Raw genomic sequence first — 27886 nt, 5'->3', positions numbered from 1 at the left:
GTAGACTGGAATTGCATGTAAAGCATAGGAAAAGAGGCAGAACGTCCACAATGATGCACTTGGCCAAAAAGGGCGTATGCATTTTTTCCTGAATATATTCAGAAAAAAACGCATACGCCCTTTTTGGCCAACCAAGCAAGCTTGCAAAGGAAATCTGCACTACAATGAAGTCTCACTGCCCCCCGGTCAAAAGGGCCATCTGAAAAAAGTGTAAAATCCAGAAAGGCCGGACAGGCCATGGAGAACTGGGAGCCTTGTTATGCTGATGGGCGGGATGTAAATTGCCAACAGCCACTCTGGAGAAGTGTATGGTGTTTCCTGAAACATCTAAAAAACAAAGCAACAGAGCCTAGGGCACTGCCACTTATGGTCCTGTAGCTTAGGGAAATTAAAATCAAAAAGACACAGCCACCCCAAAGTTTGGGCCGGCTCTGTTTACAAGAACCTCGTTTACGGTACAAGTTCAATATCACAGAAAGCGAAAAATGGATAAAGAAGTTGTGGTACTTACGTACAATGCAATATCACTCAGCAATGAAATCTATGTCATCAGGCCCGTAGCAGCATAATGAGTGGATTCGGGTACGATGATTCTAAGTGAGATAAGTCACACAGAAAAGGAAACATCATAAGATATCACTACTACACGGAATGTAAACTTGGCTACACAGGAACTGAATTACAAAACAGAACAGGGTCTCAAATGTAGAAAACCAACTTATGCTTGCTTAAGGGGAAAGGTGAGTTGGGGTGCTGCATAAAACCAGAGATTGAAATTAGCACAGATACCGTTCCATAAGCCAAATATGTAATAGACAAGAGCTACTCCTTGCTCAACGAAGAGGACTCTACACCCCATATTAAACGTCTAAGAATATACCTGACTAGGAAGAATCTTAAAATCTATGGATTTATATGTCTCCGAAAGAGAATCAAGCGTGTGTACAGTGGCATAAGCGCAGCAGTGATAGGATTGGTGAGGTTCGGTGAGCCAATGCAGAACCTTTGAAGTCATATTGCATGGTACCCATTCCATGGGTCTCAACTCTCCAGGTTTAAGGGATTCTTCCTTCAGCTAAAACATGCATGTGGAACCCAGAGTATGATCCACCGTGTGATCGGGAAACGTGTTCAAATGTGTCTCAGTTTTTGTCCCCTGGTACTCGGGTGCAACATTCCAGACGCTTTACTAAAACTCTCTCCACTTGGAGAGTCAGTGCCTTTAACCTCCTGTTTGGCCCAGTTTGCCATTTCTGCGGAAAATGAACAGGAATAGGGAGAACCAATGAGAGACTAGCTGGAGGTGTCTGGACGGGCAAATTTAACTCTCATTTCCCACCAGGAAGAGGAATTAACCAAAGGCTCAGCGTGCCATGCCGGAACCACACTAGGGCCTGAAGCAATCCTGCGGTGTTGCGGCCAGCTCACAAGAAAGCGAGTTGAAGAAAGGAGCTCAGGGGCACTGTAATTCACAAACCTGCAGAGTTATAAATGACAGCTATCGTCCAAAAATATATTGAAGTAAGGCTGCCAAGAGGACTCGAAAGCGGGGCAGAATTGCAGGAATCCGATTTCAGGAGGTAGACTGGAATTGCATGTAAAGCATAGGAAAAGAGGCAGAACGTCCACAATAATGCACTTGGCCAAAAAGGGCGTATGCGTTTTTTCCTGAATATATTCAGGAAAAAACGCATACGCCCTTTTTGGCCAACCAAGCAAGCTTGCAAAGGAAATCTGCACTACAATGAAGTCTCACTGCCCCCCAGTCAAAAGGGCCATCTGAAAAAAGTGTAAAATCCAGAAAGGCCGGACAGTCCATGGAGAACTGGGAGCCTTGTTATGCTGATGGGCGGGATGTAAATTGCCAACAGCCACTCTGGAGAAGTGTATGGTGTTTCCTGAAACATCTAAAAAACAAAGCAACAGAGCCTAGGGCACTTCCACTTATGGTCCTATAGCTTAGGGAAATTAAAATAAAAAAGACACAGCCACCCCAAAGTTTGGGACGGCTCTGTTTACAAGATCGTCATTTACGGTACAAGTTCAATATCACAGAAAGCGAAAAATGGATAAAGAAGTTGTGGTACTTACGTACAATGCAATATCACTCAGCAATGAAATCTATGTCATCAGGCCCATAGCAGCATAATGAGTGGATTCAGGTACGATGATTCTAAGTGAGATAAGTCACACAGAAAAAGAAACATCATAAGATATCACTAATACACGGAATGTAAACTTGGCTACACAGGAACTGAATTACAAAACAGAACAGGATCTCAAATGTAGAAAACCAACTTATGCTTGCTTAAGGGGAAAGGTGAGTTGGGGTGCTGCATAAAACCAGAGATTGAAATTAGCACAGATACCATTCCATAAGCCAATTATGTAATAGACAAGAGCTACTCCTTGCTCAACGAAGTGGACTCTACACCCCATATTAATCGCCTAAGAATATACCTGACTAGTAATAATCTTAAAACCTATGGATTTATATGTCTCCAAAAGAGAATCAAGCATGTGTACAGCAGCATAAAAGCAGCAGTGATAGGATTGGTGAGGTTCGGTGAGCCAATGCAGACCCTTTGAAGTCATATTGCATGGTAGCCATTCCATGGGTCTCAACTCTCCAGGTTTAAGGGATTCTTCCTTCAGCTAAAACATGCATGTGGAACCCAGAGTATGATCCACCGTGTGATCGGGAAACGTGTTCAAATGTGTCTCAGTTTTTGTCCCCTGGTACTCGGGTGCAACATTCCAGATGCTTTACTAACACTCTCCCCACTTGGAGAGTCAGTGCCTTTAACCTCCTGTTTGGCCCAGTTTGCAATTTCTGCGGAAAATGAACAGGAATAGGGAGAACCAATGAGAGACTAGCTGGAGGTGTCTGGATGGGCAAATTTAACTCTCATTTCCCACCAGGAAGAGGAATTAACCAAAGGCTCAGCGTGCCATGCCGGAACCACACTAGGGCCTGAAGCAATGCTGCGGTGTTGCGGCCAGCTCACAAGAAAGTGAGTTGAAGAAAGGAGCTCAGGGGCACTGTAATTCACAAACCTGCAGAGTTAAAAATGACAGCTATCGTCCAAAAATATATTGAAGTAAGGCTGCCAAGAGGACTTGAAAGCGGGGCAGGATTGCAGGAAACCGATTTCAGGAGGTAGACTGGAATTGCATGTAAAGCATAGGAAAAGAGGCAGAACGTCCACAATGATGCACTTGGCCAAAAAGGGCGTATGCGTTTTTTCCTGAATATATTCAGGAAAAAACGCATACGCCCTTTTTGGCCAACCAAGCAAGCTTGCAAAGGAAATCTGCACTACAATGAAGTCTCACTGCCCCCCGGTCAAAAGGGCCATCTGAAAAAAGTATAAAATCCAGAAAGGCAGGACAGGCCATGGAGAACTGGGAGCCTTGTTATGCTGATGGGCGGGATGTAAATTGCCAACAGCCACTCTGGAGAAGTGTATGGTGTTTCCTGAAACATCTAAAAAACAAAGCAACAGAGCCTAGGGCACTTCCACTTATGGTCGTATAGCTTAGGGAAATTAAAATCAAAAAGACACAGCCACCCCAAAGTTTGGGACGGCTCTGTTTACAAGAACCTCGTTTACGGTACAAGTTCAATATCACAGAAAGCGAAAAATGGATAAAGAAGTTGTGGTACTTACGTACAATGCAATATCACTCAGCAATGAAATCTATGTCATCAGGCCCATAGCAGCATAATGAGTGTATTCAGGTATGATGATTCTAAGTGAGATAAGTCACACAGAAAAAGAAACATCATAAGATATCACTACTACACGGAATGTAAACTTGGCTACACAGGAACTGAATTACAAAACAGAACAAGGTCTCAAATGTAGAAAACCAACTTATGCTTGCTTAAGGGGAAAGGTGAGTTGGGGTGCTGCATAAAACCAGAGATTGAAATTAGCACAGATACCGTTCCATAAGCCAAATATGTAATAGACAAGAGCTACTCCTTGCTCAACGAAGAGGACTCAACACCCCATATTAAACGTCTAAGAATATACCTGACTAGTAAGAATCTTAAAATCTATGGATTTATATGTCTCCGAAAGAGAATCAAGCGTGTGTACAGTGGCATAAGCGCAGCAGTGATAGGATTGGTGAGGTTCGGTGAGCCAATGCAGAACCTTTGAAGTCATATTGAATGGTACCCATTCCATGGGTCTCAACTCTCCAGGTTTAAGTGATTCTTCCTTCAGCTAAAACATGCATGTGGAACCCAGAGTATGATCCACCGTGTGATCGGGAAACGTGTTCAAATGTGTCTCAGTTTTCGTCCCCTGGTACTCGGGTGCAACATTCCAGACGCTTTACTAAAACTCTCTCCACTTGGAGAGTCAGTGCCTTTAACCTCCTGTTTGGCACAGTTTGCAATTTCTGCGGAAAATGAACAGGAATAGGGAGAACCAATGAGAGACTAGCTGGAGGTGTCTGGACGGGCAAATTTAACTCTCATTTCCCACCAGGAAGAGGAATTAACCAAAGGCTCAGCGTGCCATGCCGGAACCACACTAGGGCCTGAAGCAATGCTGCGGTGTTGCGGCCAGCTCACAAGAAAGCGAGTTGAAGAAAGGAGCTCAGGGGCACTGTAATTCACAAACCTGCAGAGTTATAAATGACAGCTATCGTCCAAAAATATATTGAAGTAAGGCTGCCAAGAGGACTCGAAAGCGGGGCAGAATTGCAGGAATCCGATTTCAGGAGGTAGACTGGAATTACATGTAAAGCATACGAAAAGAGGCAGAACGTCCACAATGATGCACTTGGCCAAAAAGGGCGTATGCGTTTTTTCCTGAATATATTCAGGAAAAAACGCATACGCCCTTTTTGGCCAACCAAGCAAGCTTGCAAAGGAAATCTGCAGTACAATGAAGTCTCACTGCCCCCTGGTCAAAAGGGCCATCTGAAAAATGTGTAAAATCCAGAAAGGCAGGACAGGCCATGGAGAATTGGGAGCCTTGTTATGCTGATGGGCGGGATGTAAATTGCCAACAGCCACTCTGGAGAAGTGTATGGTGTTTCCTGAAACATCTAAAAAACAAAGCAACAGAGCCTAGGGCACTTCCACTTATGGTCCTATAGCTTAGGGAAATTAAAATCAAAAAAGACACAGCCACCCCAAAGTTTGGGCCGGCTCTGTTTACAAGAATCTCGTTTATGGTACAAGTTCAATATCGCAGAAAGTGAAAAATGGATAAAGAAGTTGTGGTACTTACGTACAATGCAATATCACTCAGGAATGAAATCTATGTCATCAGGCCCGTAGCAGCATAATGAGTGGATTCAGGTACGATGATTCTAAGTGACATAAGTCACACAGAAAAAGAAACATCATAAGATATCACTAATACATGGAATGTAAACTTGGCTACACAGGAACTGAATTACAAAACAGAACAGGATCTCAAATGTAGAAAACCAACTTATGCTTGCTTAAGGGGAAAGGTGAGTTGGGGTGCTGCATAAAACCAGAGATTGAAATTAGCACAGATACCATTCCATAAGCCAAATAGGTAATAGACAATAGCTACTCCTTGCTCAACGAAGTGGACTCAACACCCCATATTAAATGCCTAAGAATATACCTGACTAGTAAGAATCTTAAAACCTATGGATTTATATGTCTCCGAAAGAGAATCAAGCGTGTCTACAGCGGCATAAATACAGCAGTGATAGGATTGGTGAGGTTCGGTGAGCAAATGCAGACCCTTTGAAGTCATATTGCATGGTACCCATTCCATGGGTCTCAACTCTCCAGGTTTAAGGGATTCTTCCTTCAACTAAAACATGCATGTGGAACCCAGAGTATGATCCACCGTGTGATCGGGAAACGTGTTCAAATGTGTCAGATTTCGTCCCCTTGTACTGAGGTGCAACATTCCAGACGCTTTACTAACACTCTCCCCACTTGGAGAGACAGTGCCTTTAACCTCCTGTTTGGCCCAGTTTGCAATTTCTGCGGAAAATGAACAGGAATAGGGAGAACCAATGAGAGACTAGCTGGAGGTGTCTGGATGGGCAAATTTAACTCTCATTTCCCACCAGGAAGAGGAATTAACCAAAGGCTCAGCGTGCCATGCCGGAACCACACTAGGGCCTGAAGCAATCGTGCGGTGTTGCGGCCAGCTCACAAAAAAGCGAGTTGAAGAAAGGAGCTCAGGGGCACTGTAATTCACAAACCTGCAGAGTTAAAAATGACAGCTATCGTCCAAAAATATATTGAAGTAAGGCTGCCAAGAGGACTTGAAAGCGGGGCAGAATTGCAGGAAACCGATTTCAGGAGGTAGACTGGAATTGCATGTAAAGCATAGGAAAAGAGGCAGAACGTCCACAATGATGCACTTGGCCAAAAAGGGCGTATGCGTTTTTTCCTGAATATATTCAGGAAAAAACGCATACGCCCTTTTTGGCCAACCAAGCAAGCTTGCAAAGGAAATCTGCACTACAATGAAGTCTCACTGCCCCCCGGTCAACAGGGTCATCTGAAAAAAGTATAACATCCAGAAAGGCAGGACAGGCCATGGAGAACTGGGAGCCTTGTTATGCTGATGGGCGGGATGTAAATTGCCAACAGCCACTCTGGAGAAGTGTATGGTGTTTCCTGAAACATCTAAAAAACAAAGCAACAGAGCCTAGGGCACTTCCACTTATGGTCCTATAGCTTAGGGAAATTAAAATCAAAAAGACACAGCCACCCCAAAGTTTGGGCCGGCTCTGTTTACAAGAATCTCATTTATGGTACAAGTTCAATATCGCAGAAAGTGAAAAATGGATAAAGAAGTTGTGGTACTTACGTACAATGCAATATCACTCAGGAATGAAATCTATGTCATCAGGCCCGTAGCAGCATAATGAGTGGATTCAGGTACGATGATTCTAAGTGAAATAAGTCACACAGAAAAAGAAACATCATAAGATATCACTAATACACGGAATGTAAACTTGGCTACACAGGAACTGAATTACAAAACAGAACAGGACCTCAAATGTAGAAAACCAACTTATGCTTGCTTAAGGGGAAAGGTGAGTTGGGGTGCTGCATAAAACCAGAGATTGAAATTAGCACAGATACCATTCCATAAGCCAAATAGGTAATAGACAAGAGCTACTCCTTGCTCAACGAAGAGGACTCAACACCCCATATTAAACGTCTAAGTATATACCTGACTAGTAAGAATCTTAAAATCTATGGATTTATATGTCTCCGAAAGAGAATCAAGCGTGTCTACAGCAGCATAAATACAGCAGTGATAGGATTGGTGAGGTTCGGTGAGCAAATGCAGACCCTTTGAAGTCATATTGCATGGTACCCATTCCATGGGTCTCAACTCTCCAGGTTTAAGGGATTCTTCCTTCAACTAAAACATGCATGTGGATCCCAGAGTATGATCCACCGTGTGATCGGGAAACGTGTTCAAATGTGTCAGATTTCGTCCCCTTGTACTGAGGTGCAACATTCCAGACGCTTTACTAAAACTCTCCCCACTTGGAGAGTCACTGCCTTTAACCTCCTGTTTGACCCAGTTTTCAATTTCTGCGGAAAATGAACAGGAATAGGGAGAACCAATGAGAGACTAGCTGGAGGTGTCTGGATGGGCAAATTTAACTCTCATTTCCCACCAGGAAGAGGAATTAACCAAAGGCTCAGCGTGCCATGCCGGAACCACACTAGGGCCTGAAGCAATGTTGCGGTGTTGCGGCCAGCTCACAAGAAAGTGAGTTGAAGAAAGGAGCTCAGGGGCACTGTAATTCACAAACCTGCAGAGTTATAAATGACAGCTATCGTCCAAAAATATATTGAAGTAAGGCTGCCAAGAGGACTCGAAAGCAGGGCAGAATTGCAGGAATCCGATTTCAGGAGGTAGACTGGAATTACATGTAAAGCATAGGAAAAGAGGCAGAACGTCCACAATGATGCACTTGGCCAAAAAGGGCGTATGCGTTTTCCTGAATATATTCAGGAAAAAACGCATACGCCCTTTTTGGCCAACCAAGCAAGCTTGCAAAGGAAATCTGCAGTACAATGAAGTCTCACTGCCCCCCGGTCAAAAGGGCCATCTGAAAAATGTGTAAAATCCAGAAAGGCAGGACAGGCCATGGAGAATTGGGAGCCTTGTTATGCTGATGGGCGGGATGTAAATTGCCAACAGCCACTCTGGAGAAGTGTATGGTGTTTCCTGAAACATCTAAAAAACAAAGCAACAGAGCCTAGGGCACTTCCACTTATGGTCCTATAGCTTAAGGAAATTAAAATCAAAAAGACACAGCCACCCCAAAGTTTGGGCCGGCTCTGTTTACAAGAATCTCGTTTACGGTACAAGTTCAATATCGCAGAAAGTGAAAAATGGATAAAGAAGTTGTGGTACTTACTTACAATGCAATATCACTCAGGAATGAAATCTATGTCATCAGGCCCGTAGCAGCATAATGAGTGGATTCAGGTACGATGATTCTAAGTGACATAAGTCACACAGAAAAAGAAACATCATAAGATATCACTAATACATGGAATGTAAACTTGGCTACACAGGAACTGAATTACAAAACAGAACAGGATCTCAAATGTAGAAAACCAACTTATGCTTGCTTAAGGGGAAAGGTGAGTTGGGGTGCTGCATAAAACCGGAGATTGAAATTAGCACAGATACCATTCCATAAGCCAAATAGGTAATAGACAATAGCTACTCCTTGCTCAACGAAGTGGACTCAACACCCCATATTAAATGCCTAAGAATATACCTGACTAGTAAGAATCTTAAAACCTATGGATTTATATGTCTCCGAAAGAGAATCAAGCGTGTCTACAGCGGCATAAATACAGCAGTGATAGGATTGGTGAGGTTCGGTGAGCAAATGCAGACCCTTTGAAGTCATATTGCATGGTAGCCATTCCATGGGTCTCAACTCTCCAGGTTTAAGGGATTCTTCCTTCAGCTAAAACATGCATGTGGAACCCAGAGTATGATCCACCGTGTGATCGGGAAACGTGTTCAAATGTGTCTCAGTTTTTGTCCCCTGGTACTCGGGTGCAACATTCCAGACGCTTTACTAACACTCTCCCCACTTGGAGAGTCAGTGCCTTTAACCTCCTGTTTGGCCCAGTTTGCAATTTCTGTGGAAAATGAACAGGAATAGGGAGAACGAATGAGAGACTAGCTGGAGGTGTCTGGATGGGCAAATTTAACTCTCATTTCCCACCAGGAAGAGGAATTAACCAAAGGCTCAGCGTGCCATGCCGGAACCACACTAGGGCCTGAAGCAATCCTGCGGTGTTGCGGCCAGCTCACAAGAAAGTGAGTTGAAGAAAGGAGCTCAGGGGCACTGTAATTCACAAACCTGCAGAGTTAAAAATGACAGCTATCGTCCAAAAATATATTGAAGTAAGGCTGCCAAGAGGACTTGAAAGCGGGGCAGAATTGCAGGAAACCGATTTCAGGAGGTAGACTGGAATTGCATGTAAAGCATAGGAAAAGAGGCAGAACGTCCACAATGATGCACTTGGCCAAAAAGGGCGTATGCGTTTTTTCCTGAATATATTCAGGAAAAAACGCATACGCCCTTTTTGGCCAACCAAGCAAGCTTGCAAAGGAAATCTGCACTACCATGAAGTCTCACTGCCCCCCAGTCAAAAGGGCCATCTGAAAAAAGTGTAAAATCCAGAAAGGCAGGACAGGCCATGGAGAACTGGGAGCCTTGTTATGCTGATGGGCGGGATGTAAATTGCCAACAGCCACTCTGGAGAAGTGTATGGTGTTTCCTGAAACATCTAAAAAACAAAGCAACAGAGCCTAGGGCACTTCCACTTATGGTCCTATAGCTTAGGGAAATTAAAATCAAAAAGACACAGCCACCCCAAAGTTTGGGACGGCTCTGTTTACAAGAACCTCATTTACGGTACAAGTTCAATATCACAGAAAGCGAAAAATGGATAAAGAAGTTGTGGTACTTACGTACAATGCAATATCACTCAGCAATGAAATCTATGTCATCAGGCCCATAGCAGCATAATGAGTGGATTCAGGTACGATGATTCTAAGTGAGATAAGTCACACAGAAAAAGAAACATCATAAGATATCACTACTACACGGAATGTAAACTTGGCTACACAGGAACTGAATTACAAAACAGAACAAGGTCTCAAATGTAGAAAACCAACTTATGCTTGCTTAAGGGGAAAGGTGAGTTGGGGTGCTGCATAAAACCAGAGATTGAAATTAGCACAGATACCGTTCCATAAGCCAAATATGTAATAGACAAGAGCTACTCCTTGCTCAACGAAGAGGACTCAACACCCCATATTAAACGTCTAAGAATATACCTGACTAGTAAGAATCTTAAAATCTATGGATTTATATGTCTCCGAAAGAGAATCAAGCGTGTGTACAGTGGCATAAGCGCAGCAGTGATAGGATTGGTGAGGTTCGGTGAGCCAATGCAGAACCTTTGAAGTCATATTGAATGGTACCCATTCCATGGGTCTCAACTCTCCAGGTTTAAGGGATTCTTCCTTCAGCTAAAACATGCATGTGGAACCCAGAGTATGATCCACCGTGTGATCGGGAAACGTGTTCAAATGTGTCTCAGTTTTTGTCCCCTGGTACTCGGGTGCAACATTCCAGACGCTTTACTAACACTCTCCCCACTTGGAGAGTCATTGCCTTTAACCTCCTGTTTGGCCCAGTTTGCAATTTCTGCGGAAAATGAACAGGAATAGGGAGAACCAATGAGAGACTAGCTGGAGGTGTCTGGATGGGCAAATTTAACTCTCATTTCCCACCAGGAAGAGGAATTAACCAAAGGCTCAGCGTGCCATGCCGGAACCACACTAGGGCCTGAAGCAATCCTGCGGTGTTGCGGCCAGCTCACAAGAAAGCGAGTTGAAGAAAGGAGCTCAGGGGCACTGTAATTCACAAACCTGCAGAGTTAAAAATGACAGCTATCGTCCAAAAATATATTGAAGTAAGGCTGCCAAGAGGACTTGAAAGCGGGGCAGAATTGCAGGAATCCGATTTCAGGAGGTAGACTGGAATTGCATGTAAAGCATAGGAAAAGAGGCAGAACGTCCACAATGATGCACTTGGCCAAAAAGGGCGTATGCGTTTTTTCCTGAATATATTCAGGAAAAAACGCATACGCCCTTTTTGGCCAACCAAGCAAGCTTGCAAAGGAAATCTGCACTACAATGAAGTCTCACTGCCCCCCGGTCAAATGGGCCATCTGAAAAAAGTGTAAAATCCAGAAAGGCAGGATAGGCCATGGAGAACTGGGAGCCTTGTTATGCTGATGGGCGGGATGTAAATTGCCAACAGCCACTCTGGAGAAGTGTATGGTGTTTCCTGAAACATCTAAAAAACAAAGCAACAGAGCCTAGGGCACTTCCACTTATGGTCCTATAGCTTAGGGAAATTAAAATCAAAAAGACACAGCCACCCCAAAGTTTGGGCCGGCTCTGTTTACAAGAATCTCTTTTATGGTACAAGTTCAATATCGCAGAAAGTGAAAAATGGATAAAGAAGTTGTGGTACTTACGTACAATGCAATATCACTCAGGAATGAAATCTATGTCATCAGGCCCGTAGCAGCATAATGAGTGGATTCAGGTACGATGATTCTAAGTGACATAAGTCACACAGAAAAAGAAAAATGATAAGATATCACTAATACACGGAATGTAAACTTGGCTACACAGGAACTGAATTACAAAACAGAACAGGATCTCAAATGTAGAAAACCAACTTATGCTTGCTTAAGGGGAAAGGTGAGTTGGGGTGCTGCATAAAACCAGTGATTGAAATTAGCACAGATACCATTCCATAAGCCAAATAGGTAATAGACAAGAGCTACTCCTTGCTCAACAAAGTGGACTCAACACCCCATATTAAATGCCTAAGAATATACCTGACTAGTAAGTATCTTAAAACCTATGGATTTATATGTCTCCGAAAGAGAATCAAGCGTGTCTACAGAGGCATAAATGCAGCAGTAATAGGATTGGTGAGGTTCGGTGAGCAAATGCAGAACCTTTGAAGTCATATTGCATGGTACCCATTCCATGGGTCTCAACTCTCCAGGTTTAAGGGATTCTTCCTTCAGCTAAAACATGCATGTGGAACCCAGAGTATGATCCACCGTGTGATCGGGAAACGTGTTCAAATGTGTCTCAGTTTTTGTCCCCTGGTACTCGGGTGCAACATTCCAGACGCTTTACTAACACTCTCTCCACTTGGAGAGTCAGTGCCTTTAACCTCCTGTTTGGCCCAGTTTGCAATTTCTGCGGAAAATGAACAGGAATAGGGAGAACCAATGAGAGACTAGATGGAGGTGTCTGGACGGGCAAATTTAACTCTCATTTCCCACCAGGAAGAGGAATTAACCAAAGGCTCAGCGTGCCATGCCGGAACCACACTAGGGCCTGAAGCAATCCTGCGGTGTTGCGGCCAGCTCACAAGAAAGCGAGTTGAAGAAAGGAGCTCAGGGGCACTGTAATTCACAAACCTGCAGAGTTATAAATGACAGCTATCGTCCAAAAATATATTGAAGTAAGGCTGCCAAGAGGACTCGAAAGCGGGGCAGAATTGCAGGAATCCGATTTCAGGAGGTAGACTGGAATTGCATGTAAAGCATAGGAAAAGAGGCAGAACGTCCACAATGATGCACTTGGCCAAAAAGGGCGTATGCGTTTTTTCCTGAATATATTCAGGAAAAAACGCATACGCCCTTTTTGGCCAACCAAGCAAGCTTGCAAAGGAAATCTGCAGTACAATGAAGTCTCACTGCCCCCCGGTCAAAAGGGCCATCTGAAAAATGTGTAAAATCCAGAAAGGCAGGACAGGCCATGGAGAATTGGGAGCCTTGTTATGCTGATGGGCGGGATGTAAATTGCCAACAGCCACTCTGGAGAAGTGTATGGTGTTTCCTGAAACATCTAAAAAACAAAGCAACAGAGCCTAGGGCACTTCCACTTATGGTCCTATAGCTTAGGGAAATTAAAATCAAAAAGACACAGCCACCCCAAAGTTTGGGCCGGCTCTGTTTACAAGAATCTCGTTTATGGTACAAGTTCAATATCGCAGAAAGTGAAAAATGGATAAAGAAGTTGTGGTACTTACGTACAATGCAATATCACTCAGGAATGAAATCTATGTCATCAGGCCCGTAGCAGCATAATGAGTGGATTCAGGTACGATGATTCTAAGTGACATAAGTCACACAGAAAAAGAAACATCATAAGATATCACTAATACATGGAATGTAAACTTGGCTACACAGGAACTGAATTACAAAACAGAACAGGATCTCAAATGTAGAAAACCAACTTATGCTTGCTTAAGGGGAAAGGTGAGTTGGGGTTCTGCATAAAACCAGAGATTGAAATTAGCACAGATACCGTTCCATAAGCCAAATATGTAATAGACAAGAGCTACTCCTTGCTCAACGAAGTGGACTCAACACCCCATATTAAACGTCTAAGAATATACCTGACTAGGAAGAATCTTGAAACCTATGGATTTATATGTCTCCAAAAGAGAATCAAGCATGTGTACAGCGGCATAAACGCAGCAGTGATAGGATTGGTGAGGTTTGATGAGCAAATGCAGACCCTTTGAAGTCATATTGCATGGTAGCCATTCCATGGGTCTCAAATCTCCAGGTTTAAGGGATTCTTCCTTCAGCTAAAACATGCATGTGGAACCCAGAGTATGATCCACCGTGTGATCGGGAAACGTGTTCAAATGTGTCTCAGTTTTTGTCCCCTGGTACTCGGGTGCAACATTCCAGACGCTTTACTAACACTCTCCCCACTTGGAGAGTCAGTGCCTTTAACCTCCTGTTTGGCCCAGTTTGCAATTTCTGTGGAAAATGAACAGGAATAGGGAGAACCAATGAGAGACTAGCTGGAGGTGTCTGGATGGGCAAATTTAACTCTCATTTCCCACCAGGAAGTGGAATTATCCAAAGGCTCAGCGTGCCATGCCGGAACCACACTAGGGCCTGAAGCAATCCTGCAGTGTTGCGGCCAGCTCACAAGAAAGTGAGTTGAAGAAAGGAGCTCAGGGGCACTGTAAATCACAAACATGCAGAGTTAAAAATGACAGCTATCGTCCAAAAATATATTGAAGTAAGGCTGCCAAGAGGACTTGAAAGCGGGGCAGGATTGCAGGAAACCGATTTCAGGAGGTAGACTGGAATTGCATGTAAAGCATAGGAAAAGAGGCAGAACGTCCACAATGATGCACTTGGCCAAAAAGGGCGTATGCGTTTTTTCCTGAATATATTCAGGAAAAAACGCATACGCCCTTTTTGGCCAACCAAGCAAGCTTGCAAAGGAAATCTGCACTACCATGAAGTCTCACTGCCCCCCGGTCAAAAGGGCCATCTGAAAAAAGTGTAAAATCCAGAAAGGCAGGACAGGCCATGGAGAACTGGGAGCCTTGTTATGCTGATGGGCGGGATGTAAATTGCCAACAGCCACTCTGGAGAAGTGTATGGTGTTTCCTGAAACATCTAAAAAACAAAGCAACAGAGCCTAGGGCACTTCCACTTATGGTCCTATAGCTTAGGGAAATTAAAATCAAAAAGACACAGCCACCCCAAAGTTTGGGACGGCTCTGTTTACAAGAACCTCATTTACAGTACAAATTCAATATCACAGAAGGTGAAAAATGGATAAAGAATTTGTGGTACTTACGTACAATGCAATATCACTCAGCAATGAAATCTATATCATCAGGCCCGTAGCAGCATAATGAGTGGATTCAGGTACGATGATTCTAAGTGAGATAAGTCACACAGAAAAAGAAACATCATAAGATATCACTACTACACGGAATGTAAACTTGGCTACACAGAAACTGAATTACAAAACAGAACACGGTCTCAAATGTAGAAAACCAACTTATGCTTGCTTAAGGGGAAAGGTGAGTTGGGGTTCTGCATAAAACCAGAGATTGAAATTAGCACAGATACCATTCCATAAGCCAAATATGTAATAGACAAGAGCTACTCCTTGCTCAACCAAGTGGACTCTACACCACATATTAATCGCCTAAGAATATACCTGACTAGTAATAATCTTAAAACCTATGGATTTATATGTCTCCAAAAGAGAATCAAGCATGTGTACAGCGGCATAAACGCAGCAGTGATAGGATTGGTGAGGTTTGATGAACAAATGCAGACCCTTTGAAGTCATATTGCATGGTAGCCATTCCATGGGTCTCAACTCTCCAGGTTTAAGGGATTCTTCCTTCAGCTAAAACATGCATGTGGAACCCAGAGTATGATCCACCGTGTGATCGGGAAACGTGTTCAAATGTGTCTCAGTTTTTGTCCCCTGGTACTCGGGTGCAACATTCCAGATGCTTTACTAACACTCTCCCCACTTGGAGAGTCAGTGCCTTTAACCTCCTGTTTGGCCCAGTTTGTAATTTCTGCGGAAAATGAACAGGAATAGGGAGAACCAATGAGAGACTAGATGGAGGTGTCTGGATGGGCAAATTTAACTCTCATTTCCAACCAGGAAGAGGAATTAACCAAAGGCTCAGCGTGCCATGCCAGAAACACACTAGGGCCTGAAGCAATCCTGCGGTGTTGCGGCCAGCTCACAAGAAAGTGAGTTGAAGAAAGGAGCTCAGGGGCATTGTAATTCACAAACCTGCAGAGTTAAAAATGACAGCTATCGTCCAAAAATATATTGAAGTAAGGCTGCCAAGAGGACTTGAAAGCGGGGCAGGATTGCAGGAAACCGATTTCAGGAGGTAGACTGGAATTGCATGTAAAGCATAGGAAAAGAGGCAGAACGTCCACAATGATGCACTTGGCCAAAAAGGGCGTATGCGTTTTTTCCTGAATATATTCAGGAAAAAATGCATACGCCCTTTTTCACCAACCAAGCAAGCTTGCAAAGGAAATCTGCACTACAATGAAGTCTCACTGCCCCCCGGTCAAAAGGGCCATCTGAAAAATGTGTAAAATCCAGAAAGGCAGGACAGGCCATGGAGAACTGGGAGCCTTGTTATGCTGATGGGCGGGATGTAAATTGCCAACAGCCACTCTGGAGAAGTGTATGGTGTTTCCTGAAACATCTAAAAAACAAAGCAACAGAGCCTAAGGCACTTCCACTTATGGTCCTATAGCTTAGGGAAATTAAAATCAAAAAGACACAGCCACCCCAAAGTTTGGGACGGCTCTGTTTACAAGAACCTCATTTACAGTACAAATTCAATATCACAGAAGGTGAAAAATGGATAAAGAATTTGTGGTACTTACGTACAATGCAATATCACTCAGCAATGAAATCTATATCATCAGGCCCGTAGCAGCATAATGAGTGGATTCAGGTACGATGATTCTAAGTGAGATAAGTCACACAGAAAAAGAAACATCATAAGATATCACTACTACACGGAATGTAAACTTGGCTACACAGAAACTGAATTACAAAACAGAACACGGTCTCAAATGTAGAAAACCAACTTATGCTTGCTTAAGGGGAAAGGTGAGTTGGGGTTCTGCATAAAACCAGAGATTGAAATTAGCACAGATACCATTCCATAAGCCAAATATGTAATAGACAAGAGCTACTCCTTGCTCAACGAAGTGGACTCTACACCCCATATTAATCGCCTAAGAATATACCTGACTAGTAATAATCTTAAAACCTATGGATTTATATGTCTCCAAAAGAGAATCAAGCATGTGTACAGCGGCATAAACGCAGCAGTGATAGGATTGGTGAGGTTTGATGAGCAAATGCAGACCCTTTGAAGTCATATTGCATGGTAGCCATTCCATGGGTCTCAACTCTCCAGGTTTAAGGGATTCTTCCTTCAGCTAAAACATGCATGTGGAACCCAGAGTATGATTCACCATGTGATCGGGAAACGTGTTCAAATGTGTCTCAGGTTTTGTCCCCTGGTACTCGGGTGCAACATTCCAGACGCTTTACTAACACTCTCCCCACTTGGAGAGTCAGTGCCTTTAACCTCCTGTTTGGCCCAGTTTACAATTTCTGCGGAAAATGAACAGGAATAGGGAGAACCAATGAGAGACTAGCTGGAGGTGTCTGGATGGGCAAATTTAACTCTCATTTCCCACCAGGAAGAGGAATTAACCAAAGGCTCAGCGTGCCATGCCGGAACCACACTAGGGCCTGAAGCAATCCTGCGGTGTTGCGGCCAGCTCACAAGAAAGCGAGTTGAAGAAAGGAGCTCAGGGGCACTGTAATTCACAAACCTGCAGAGTTATAAATGACAGCTATCGTCCAAAAATATATTGAAGTAAGGCTGCCAAGAGGACTCGAAAGCGGGGCAGAATTGAAGGAATCCGATTTCAGGAGGTAGACTGGAATTGCATGTAAAGCATACGAAAAGAGGCAGAACGTCCACAATGATGCACTTGGCCAAAAAGGGCGTATGCGTTTTTTCCTGAATATATTCAGGAAAAAACGCATACGCCCTTTTTGGCCAACCAAGCAAGCTTGCAAAGGAAATCTGCACTACAATGAAGTCTCACTGCCCCCCAGTCAAAAGGGCCATCTGAAAAAAGTGTAAAATCCAGAAAGGCCGGACAGGCCATGGAGAACTGGGAGCCTTGTTATGCTGATGGGCGGGATGTAAATTGCCAACAGCCACTCTGGAGAAGTGTATGGTGTTTCCTGAAACATCTAAAAAACAAAGCAACAGAGCCTAGGGCACTTCCACTTATGGTCCTATAGCTTAGGGAAATTAAAATCAAAAAGACACAGCCACCCCAAAGTTTGGGACGGCTCTGTTTACAAGATCCTCATTTACGGTACAAGTTCAATATCACAGAAAGCGAAAAATGGATAAAGAAGTTGTGGTACTTACGTACAATGCAATATCACTCAGCAATGAAATCTATGTCATCAGGCCCATAGCAGCATAATGAGTGGATTCAGGTACGATGATTCTAAGTGAGATAAGTCACACAGAAAAAGAAACATCATAAGATATCACTAATACACGGAATGTAAACTTGGCTACACAGGAACTGAATTACAAAACAGAACAGGATCTCAAATGTAGAAAACCAACTTATGCTTGCTTAAGGGGAAAGGTGAGTTGGGCTGCTGCATAAAACCAGAGATTGAAATTAGCACAGATACCATTCCATAAGCCAAATATGTAATAGACAAGAGCTACTCCTTGCTCAACGAAGAGGACTCAACACCCCATATTAAACGTCTAAGAATATACCTGACTAGGAAGAATCTTAAAATCTATGGATTTATATGTCTCCGAAAGAGAATCAAGCGTGTCTACAGCGGCATAAATGCAGCAGTGATAGGATTGGTGAGGTTCGGTGAGCAAATGCAGAACCTTTGAAGTCATATTGCATGGTACCCATTCCATGGGTCTCAACTCTCCAGGTTTAAGGGATTCTTCCTTCAGCTAAAACATGCATGTGGAACCCAGAGTATGATTCACCATGTGATCGGGAAACGTGTTCAAATGTGTCTCAGGTTTTGTCCCCTGGTACTCGGGTGCAACATTCCAGACGCTTTACTAACACTCTCCCCACTTGGAGAGTCAGTGCCTTTAACCTCCTGTTTGGCCCAGTTTGCAATATTTGCGGAAGATGAACAGGAATAGGGAGAACCAGTGAGAGACTAGCTGGAGGTGTCTGGACGGGCAAATTTAACTCTCATTTCCCACCAGGAAGAGGAATTAACCAAAGGCTCAGCGTGCCATGCCGGAACCACACTAGGGCCTGAAGCAATCCTGCTGTGTTGCGGCCAGCTCACAAGAAAGCGAGTTGAAGAAAGGAGCTCAGGGGCACTGTAATTCACAAACCTGCAGAGTTATAAATGACAGCTATCGTCCAAAAATATATTGAAGTAAGGCTGCCAAGAGGACTTTAAAGCGGGGCAGAATTGCAGGAAACCGATTTCAGGAGGTAGACTGGAATTGCATGTAAAGCATAGGAAAAGAGGCAGAACGTCCACAATGATGCACTTGGCCAAAAAGGGCGTATGCGTTTTTTCCTGAATATATTCAGGAAAAAACACATACGCCCTTTTTGGCCAACCAAGCAAGCTTGCAAAGGAAATCTGCACTACAATGAAGTCTCACTGCCCCCCGGTCAAAAGGGCCATCTGAAAAAAGTGTAAAATCCAGAAAGGCAGGACAGGCCATGGAGAACTGGGAGCCTTGTTATGCTGATGGGCGGGATGTAAATTGCCAACAGCCACTCTGGAGAAGTGTATGGTGTTTCCTGAAACATCTAAAAAACAAAGCAACAGAGCCTAGGGCACTTCCACTTATGGTCCTATAGCTTAGGGAAATTAAAATCAAAAAGACACAGCCACCCCAAAGTTTGGGACGGCTCTGTTTACAAGAACCTCATTTACAGTACAAATTCAATATCACAGAAGGTGAAAAATGGATAAAGAATTTGTGGTACTTACGTACAATGCAATATCACTCAGCAATGAAATCTATATCATCAGGCCCGTAGCAGCATAATGAGTGGATTCAGGTACGATGATTCTAAGTGAGATAAGTCACACAGAAAAAGAAACATCATAAGATATCACTACTACACGGAATGTAAACTTGGCTACACAGAAACTGAATTACAAAACAGAACACGGTCTCAAATGTAGAAAACCAACTTATGCTTGCTTAAGGGGAAAGGTGAGTTGGGGTTCTGCATAAAACCAGAGATTGAAATTAGCACAGATACCATTCCATAAGCCAAATATGTAATAGACAAGAGCTACTCCTTGCTCAACGAAGTGGACTCTACACCCCATATTAATCGCCTAAGAATATACCTGACTAGTAATAATCTTAAAACCTATGGATTTATATGTCTCCAAAAGAGAATCAAGCATGTGTACAGCAGCATAAACGCAGCAGTGATAGGATTGGTGAGGTTTGATGAGCAAATGCAGACCCTTTGAAGTCATATTGCATGCCAGCCATTCCATGGGTCTCAACTCTCCAGGTTTAAGGGATTCTTCCTTCAGCTAAAACATGCATGTGGAACCCAGAGTATGATCCACCGTGTGATCGGGAAACGTGTTCAAATGTGTCTCAGATTTTCTCCGCTGGTACTTGGGTGCAACATTCCAGACGCTTTACTAAAACTCTCCCCACTTGGAGAGTCAGTGCCTTTAACCTCCTGTTTGGCCCAGTTTGCAATTTCTGCGGAAAATGAACAGGAATAGGGAGAACAAATGAGAGACTAGCTGGAGGTGTCTGGATTGGAAAATTTAACTCTCATTTCCCACCAGGAAGAGGAATTAACCAAAGGCTCAGCGTGCCATGCCGGAACGACACTAGGGCCTGAAGCAATCCTGCAGTGTTGCGGACAGCTCACAAGAAAGCGAGTTGAAGAAAGGAGCTCAGGGGCACTGTAATTCACAAACCTGCAGAGTTATAAATGACAGCTATCGTCCAAAAATATATTGAAGTAAGGCTGCCAAGAGGACTTGAAAGCGGGGCAGAATTGCAGGAATCCGATTTCAGGAGGTAGACTGGAATTGCATGTAAAGCATAGGAAAAGAGGCAGAACGTCCACAATGATGCACTTGGCCAAAAAGGGCATATGCGTTTTTTCCTGAATATATTCAGGAAAAAACGCATACGCCCTTTTTGGCCAACCAAGCAAGCTTGCAAAAGAAATCTGCACTACAATGAAGTCTCACTGCCCCCCAGTCAAAAGGGCCATCTGAAAAAAGTGTAAAATCCAGAAAGTCCGGACAGGCCATGGAGAACTGGGAGACTTGTTATGCTGATGGGCGGGATGTAAATTGCCAACAGCCACTCTGGAGAAGTGTATGGTGTTTCCTGAAACATCTAAAAAACAAAGCAACAGAGCCTAGGGCACTTCCACTTATGGTCGTATAGCTTAGGGAAATTAAAATCAAAAAAACACAGCCACCCAAAAGTTTGGGACGGCTCTGTTTACAAGAACCTCGTTTACGGTACAAGTTCAATATCACAGAAAGCGAAAAATGGATAAAGAAGTTGTGGTACTTACGTACAATGCAATATCACTCAGCAATGAAATCTATGTCATCAGGCCCATAGCAGCATAATGAGTGGATTCAGGTACGATGATTCTAATTGAGATAAGTCACACAGAAAAAGAAACATCATAAGATATCACTAATACACGGAATGTAAACTTGGCTACACAGGAACTGAATTACAAAACAGAACAAGGTCTCAAATGTAGAAAACCAACTTATGCTTGCTTAAGGGGAAAGGTGAGTTGGGGTTCTGCATAAAACCAGAGATTGAAATTAGCACAGATACCGTTCCATAAGCCAAATATGTAATAGACAAGAGCTACTCCTTGCTCAACGAAGAGGACTCAACACCCCATATTAAACGTCTAAGAATATACCTGACTAGGAAGAATCTTAAAACCTATGGATTTATATGTCTCCGAAAGAGAATCAAGGGTGTGTACAGTGGCATAAGCGCAGCAGTGATAGGATTGGTGAGGTTCGGTGAGCCAATGCAGAACCTTTGAAGTCATATTGCATGGTACCCATTCCATGGGTCTCAACTCTCCAGGTTTAAGGGATTCTTCCTTCAGCTAAAACATGCATGTGGAACCCAGAGTATGATCCACCATGTGATCGGGAAACGTGTTCAAATGTGTCTCAGGTTTTGTCCCCTGGTACTCGGGTGCAACCTTCCAGACGCTTTACTAACACTCTCCCCACTTGGAGAGTCAGTGCCTTTAACCTCCTGTTTGGCCCAGTTTGCAATTTCTGCGGAAGATGAACAGGAATAAGGAGAACCAGTGAGAAACTAGCTGGAGGTGCCTGGACGGGCAAATATAACTCTCATTTCCGACCAGGAAGAGGAATTAACCAAAGGCTCAGCGTGCCATGCCGGAACGACACTAGGGCCTGAAGCAATCCTGCGGTGTTGCGGCCAGCTCACAAGAAAGCGAGTTGAAGAAAGGAGCTCAGGGGCACTGTAATTCACAAACCTGCAGAGTTATAAATGACAGCTATCGTCCAAAAATATATTGAAGTAAGGCTGCCAAGAGGACTTGAAAGCGGGGCAGAATTGCAGGAAACCGATTTCAGGAGGTAGACTGGAATTGCATGTAAAGCATAGGAAAAGAGGCAGAACGTCCACAATGATGCACTTGGCCAAAAAGGGCGTATGCGTTTTTTCCTGAATATATTCAGGAAAAAACGCATACGCCCTTTTTGGCCAACCAAGCAAGCTTGCAAAGGAAATCTGCAGTACAATGAAGTCTCACTGCCCCCCAGTCAAAAGGGCCATCTGAAAAAAGTTTAAAATCCAGAAAGCCCGGACAGGCCATGGAGAACTGGGAGCCTTGTTATGCTGATGGGCGGGATGTAAATTGCCAACAGCCACTCTGGAGAAGTGTATGGTGTTTCCTGAAACATCTAAAAAACAAAGCAACAGAGCCTAGGGCACTTCCACTTATGGTCCTATAGCTTAGGGAAATTAAAATCAAAAAGACACAGCCACCCCAAAGTTTGGGACGGCTCTGTTTACAAGAACCTCATTTACAGTACAAATTCAATACCACAGAAGGTGAAAAATGGATAAAGAATTTGTGGTACTTACGTACAATGCAATATCACTCAGCAATGAAATGTATATCATCAGGCCCGTAGCAGCATAATGAGTGGATTCAGGTACGATGATTCTAAGTGAGATAAGTCACACAGAAAAAGAAACATCATAAGATATCACTACTACACGGAATGTAAACTTGGCTACACAGAAACTGAATTACAAAACAGAACAGGGTCTCAAATGTAGAAAACCAACTTATGCTTGCTTAAGGGGAAAGGTGAGTTGGGGTTCTGCATAAAACCAGAGATTGAAATTAGCACAGATACCGTTCCATAAGCCAAATATGTAATAGACAAGAGCTACTCCTTGCTCAACGAAGTGGACTCTACACCCCATATTAATCGCCTAAGAATATACCTGACTAGTAATAATCTTAAAACCTATGGATTTATATGTCTCCAAAAGAGAATCAAGCATGTGTACAGCGGCATAAACGCAGCAGTGATAGGAATGGTGAGGTTCGATGAGCAAATGCAGACCCTTTGAAGTCATATTGCATGGTAGCCATTCCATGGGTCTCAACTCTCCAGGTTTAAGGGATTCTTCCTTCAGCTAAAACATGCATGTGGAACCCAGAGTATGATCCACCATGTGATCGGGAAACGTGTTCAAATGTGTCTCAGTTTTTCTCCCCTGGTACTCGGGTGCAACATTCCAGACGCTTTACTAAAACTCTCCCCACTTGGAGAGTCAGTGCCTTTAACCTCCTGTTTGGCCCAGTTTGCAATTTCTGCGGAAGATGAACAGGAATAGGGAGAACCAATGAGAGACTAGCTGGAGGTGTCTGGATGGGCAAATTTAACTCTCATTTCCCACCAGGAAGAGGAATTAACCAAAGGCTCAGCGTGCCATGCCGGAACCACACTAGGGCCTGAAGCAATCCTGCGGTGTTGCGGCCAGCTCACAAGAAAGCGAGTTGAAGAAAGGAGCTCAGGGGCACTGTAATTCACAAACCTGCAGAGTTATAAATGACAGCTATCGTCCAAAAATATATTGAAGTAAGGCTGCCAAGAGGACTCGAAAGCGGGGCAGAATTGCAGGAATCCGATTTCAGGACGTAGACTGGAATTGCATGTAAAGCATAGGAAAAGAGACAGAATGTCCACAATGATGCACTTGGCCAAAAAGGGCGTATGCGTTTTTTCCTGAATATATTCAGGAAAAAACCCATACGCCCTTTTTGGCCAACCAAGCAAGCTTGCAAAGGAAATCTGCACTACAATGAAGTCTCACTGCCCCCCAGTCAAAAGGGCCATCCGAAAAAAGTGTAAAATCCAGAAAGGCCGGACAGGCCATGGAGAACTGGGAGCCTTGTTATGCTGATGGGCGGGATGTAAATTGCCAACAGCCACTCTGGAGAAGTGTATGGTGTTTCCTGAAACATCTAAAAAACAAAGCAACAGAGCCTAGGGCACTTCCACTTATGGTCCTATAGCTTAGGGAAATTAAAATCAAAAAGACACAGCCACCCCAAAGTTTGGGACGGCTCTGTTTACAAGAACCTCGTTTACGGTACAAGTTCAATATCACAGAAAGCGAAAAATGGATAAAGAAGTTGTGGTACTTACGTACAATGCAATATCACTCAGCAATGAAATCTATGTCATCAGGCCCATAGCAGCATAATGAGTGGATTCAGGTACGATGATTCTAAGTGAGATAAGTCACACAGAAAAAGAAACATCATAAGATATCACTAATACACGGAATGTAAACTTGGCTACACAGGAACTGAATTACAAAACAGAACAAGGTCTCAAATGTAGAAAACCAACTTATGCTTGCTTAAGGGGAAAGGTGAGTTGGGGTGCTGCATAAAACCAGAGATTGAAATTAGCACAGATACCGTTCCATAAGGCAAATATGTAATAGACAAGAGCTACTCCTTGCTCAACGAAGTGGACTCTACACCCCATATTAATCGCCTAAGAATATACCTGACCAGTAAGAATCTTAAAACCTATACATTTCTATGTCTCCGAAAGAGAATCAAGCGTGTGTACAGCGGCATAAACGCAGCAGTGATAGGATTGGTGAGGTTCGGTGAGCAAATGCAGACCCTTTGAGGTCACATTGCATGGTACCCATTCCATGGGTCTCAACTCTCCAGGTTTAAGGGATTCTTCCTTCAGCTAAAACATGCATGTGGAACCCAGAGTATGATCCACCGTGTGATCGGGAAACGTGTTCAAATGTGTCTCAGGTTTCGTCCCCTGGTACTCGGGTGCAACATTCCAGACGCTTTACTAACACTCTCCCAACTTGGAGAGTCAGTGCCTTTAACCTCCTGTTTGGCCCAGTTTGCAATTTCTGCGGAAAATAAACAGGAATAGGGAGAACCAATGAGAGACTAGCTGGAGGTGCCTGGACGGGCAAATTTAACTCTCATTTCCCACCAGGAAGAGGAATTAACCAAAGGCTCAGCGTGCCATGCCGGAACCACACTAGGGCCTGAAGCAATCCTGCGGTGTTGCGGCCAGCTCACAAGAAAGCGAGTTGAAGAAAGGAGCTCAGGGGCACTGTAATTCACAAACCTGCAGAGTTATAAATGACAGCTATCGTCCAAAAATATATTGAAGTAAGGCTGCCAAGAGGACTTGAAAGCGGGGCAGAATTGCAGGAAACCGATTTCAGGAGGTAGACTGGAATTGCATGTAAAGCATAGGAAAAGAGGCAGAACGTCCACAATGATGCACTTGGCTAAAAAGGGCGTATGCGTTTTTTCCTGAATATATTCAGGAAAAAACGCATACGCCCTTTTGGGCCAACCAAGCAAGCTTGCAAAGGAAATCTGCACTACAATGAAGTCTCACTGCCCCCCGGTCAAAAGGGCCATCTGAAAAAAGTATAAAATCCAGAAAGGCAGGACAGGCCATGGAGAACTGGGAGCCTTGTTATGCTGATGGGCGGGATGTAAATTGCCAACAGCCACTCTGGAGAAGTTTATGGTGTTTCCTGAAACATCTACAAAACAAAGCAACAGAGCCTAGGGCACTTCCACTTATGGTGGTATAGCTTAGGGAAATTAAAATCAAAAAGACACAGCCACCGCAAAGTTTGGGACGGCTCTGTTTACAAGAACCTCGTTTGTGGTACAAGTTCAATATCACAGAAAGCGAAAAATGGATAAAGAATTTGTGGTACTTACATACAATGCAATATCACTCAGCAATGAAATGTATATCATCAGGCCCGTAGCAGCATAATGAGTGGATTCAGGTACGATGATTCTAAGTGAAATAAGTCACACAGAAAAAGAAACATCATAAGATATCACTAATACACGGAATGTAAACTTGGGTACACAGGAACTGAATTACAAAACAGAACAGGGTCTCAAATGTAGAAAACCAACTTATGCTTGCTTAAGGGCAAAGGTGAGTTGGGGTGCTGCATAAAACCAGAGATTGAAATTAGCACAGATACAGTTCCATAAGCCAAATATGTAATAGACAAGAGCTACTCCTTGCTCAACGAAGTGGACTCTACACCCCATATTAAACGCCTAAGAATATACCTGACTAGTAAGAATCTTAAAACCTATGGATTTATATGTCTCTGAAAGAGAATGAAGCGTGTGTACAGTGCATTAGCGCAGCAGTGATAGGATTGGTGAGGTTCGGTGAGCCAATGCAGACCCTTTGAAGTCATATTGCATGGTACCCATGCCAAGGGTCTCAACTCTCCAGGTTTAAGGGATTCTTCCTTCAGCTAAAACATGCATGTGGAACCCAGAGTATGATCCACCGTGTGATCGGGAAACGTGTTCAAATGTGTCTCAGGTTTCGTCCCCTGGTACTCGGGTGCAACATTCCAGACGCTTTACTAACACTCTCCCCACTTGGAGAGTCAGTGCCTTTAACCTCCTGTTTGGCCCAGTTTGCAAATTCTTTGAAAGTTGAACAGGAATAGGGAGAACCAATGAGAGACTAGCTGGAGGTGTGTGGACGGGCAAATTTAACTCTCATTTCCCACCAGGAAGAGGAATTAACCAAAGGCTCAGCGTGCCATGCCGGAACCACACTAGGGCCTGAAGCAATCCTGCGGTGTTGCGGCCAGCTCACAAGAAAGCGAGTTAAAGAAAGGAGCTTAGGGGCACTGTAATTCACAAACCTGCAGAGTTATAAATGACAGCTATCGTCCAAAAATATATTGAAGTAAGGCTGCCAAGAGGACTTGAAAGCGGGGCAGAATTGCAGGAAACCGATTTCAGGAGGTAGACTGGAATTGCATGTAAAGCATAGGAAAAGAGGCAGAACGTCCACAATGATGCACTTGGCCAAAAAGGGCGTATGCGTTTTTTCCTGAATATATTCAGGAAAAAACGCATACGCCCTTTTTGGCAAACCAAGCAAGCTTGCAATGGAAATCCGAACTACTATGAAGTGTCACTTCCCCCCAGTTTAAAGAGCCATCTGAAAAAAGTGGAAAATGCAGAAAGGCAAGACAGGCCATGGGGATAAAGGAACCTTGTTATGCTGATGGGCGGGATGTAAATTGCCAACAGCCACTCTGGAGAAGTGTATGGTGTTTCCTGATACATCTGAAAAACAAAGCAACAGAGTCTAGGGCATTTCCACTTATGGTCCTATAGCTTAGGGAAATTAAAATCAAAAAGACACAGCCACCCCAAAATTTATGACTGCTCTGTTTACAGGAACCTCTTCTATGGTACAAGTTAAGTATCCCAGAGAGCAAATAATTGATAAAGAAGTTGCGGTACTTAACGTACAACAGAATACCACTCAGCAATGAAATCTGTGTCACCAGGCCTGTACCCGCATAATGAGTGGATTGAGGCACGATGATTCTAAGTGAAATAAGTCACACAGATAAGGAAACATCATAAGGTATCACTAATACATGGAATGTAAACTTGGCTACACATGAACTGAATTACAAAACAGAACAGGGTCTCAAGTTTAGAAAACCAACTTATGCTTGCTTAAGGGGAAAGGTGAGTTGGGGTGCTGCATAAAACCAGAGTTTGAAATTAGCACAGATACCGTTCCATAAGCCAAATATGTAATAGACAAGACCTACCCCTTGCTCAACGAAATGGACTCAACAATGAGGTATCACCTCACACCTGTTAGAATGGGCATCATCTGAAAATCTACAAACAACAATTGCTGGAAAGGGTGTGGGGAAAAGGAAGCCTCTTCCACTATTGTTGGGAATATAAATTGATACAGTCACTATGGAGAACAATATGGAGTCTTAAGAAACTAATAATAGAATTACCATA

At 43.6% G+C, this 27886-nt stretch overlaps 1 long non-coding RNA gene across 1 annotated transcript in view; it reads right to left on the bottom strand.

Moving 5' to 3' along the window:
* Positions 1-507: 507 nt before the first annotated feature.
* LOC137203711 (uncharacterized) overlaps positions 508-27886 on the bottom strand; it is a 789055-nt gene continuing 761676 nt past the window's right edge. The window contains exon 4 of the long non-coding RNA XR_010933264.1: positions 508-593. This is a non-coding gene — a long non-coding RNA (uncharacterized lncRNA). The remainder of the gene's footprint in view (positions 594-27886) is intronic.

Source organism: Pseudorca crassidens, chromosome 1 (genome assembly GCF_039906515.1).
Source record: "Pseudorca crassidens isolate mPseCra1 chromosome 1, mPseCra1.hap1, whole genome shotgun sequence".
Taxonomy (NCBI): Eukaryota; Metazoa; Chordata; class Mammalia; order Artiodactyla; family Delphinidae; genus Pseudorca; species Pseudorca crassidens.
This window is presented reverse-complemented; position numbering and strand designations above follow the sequence as displayed.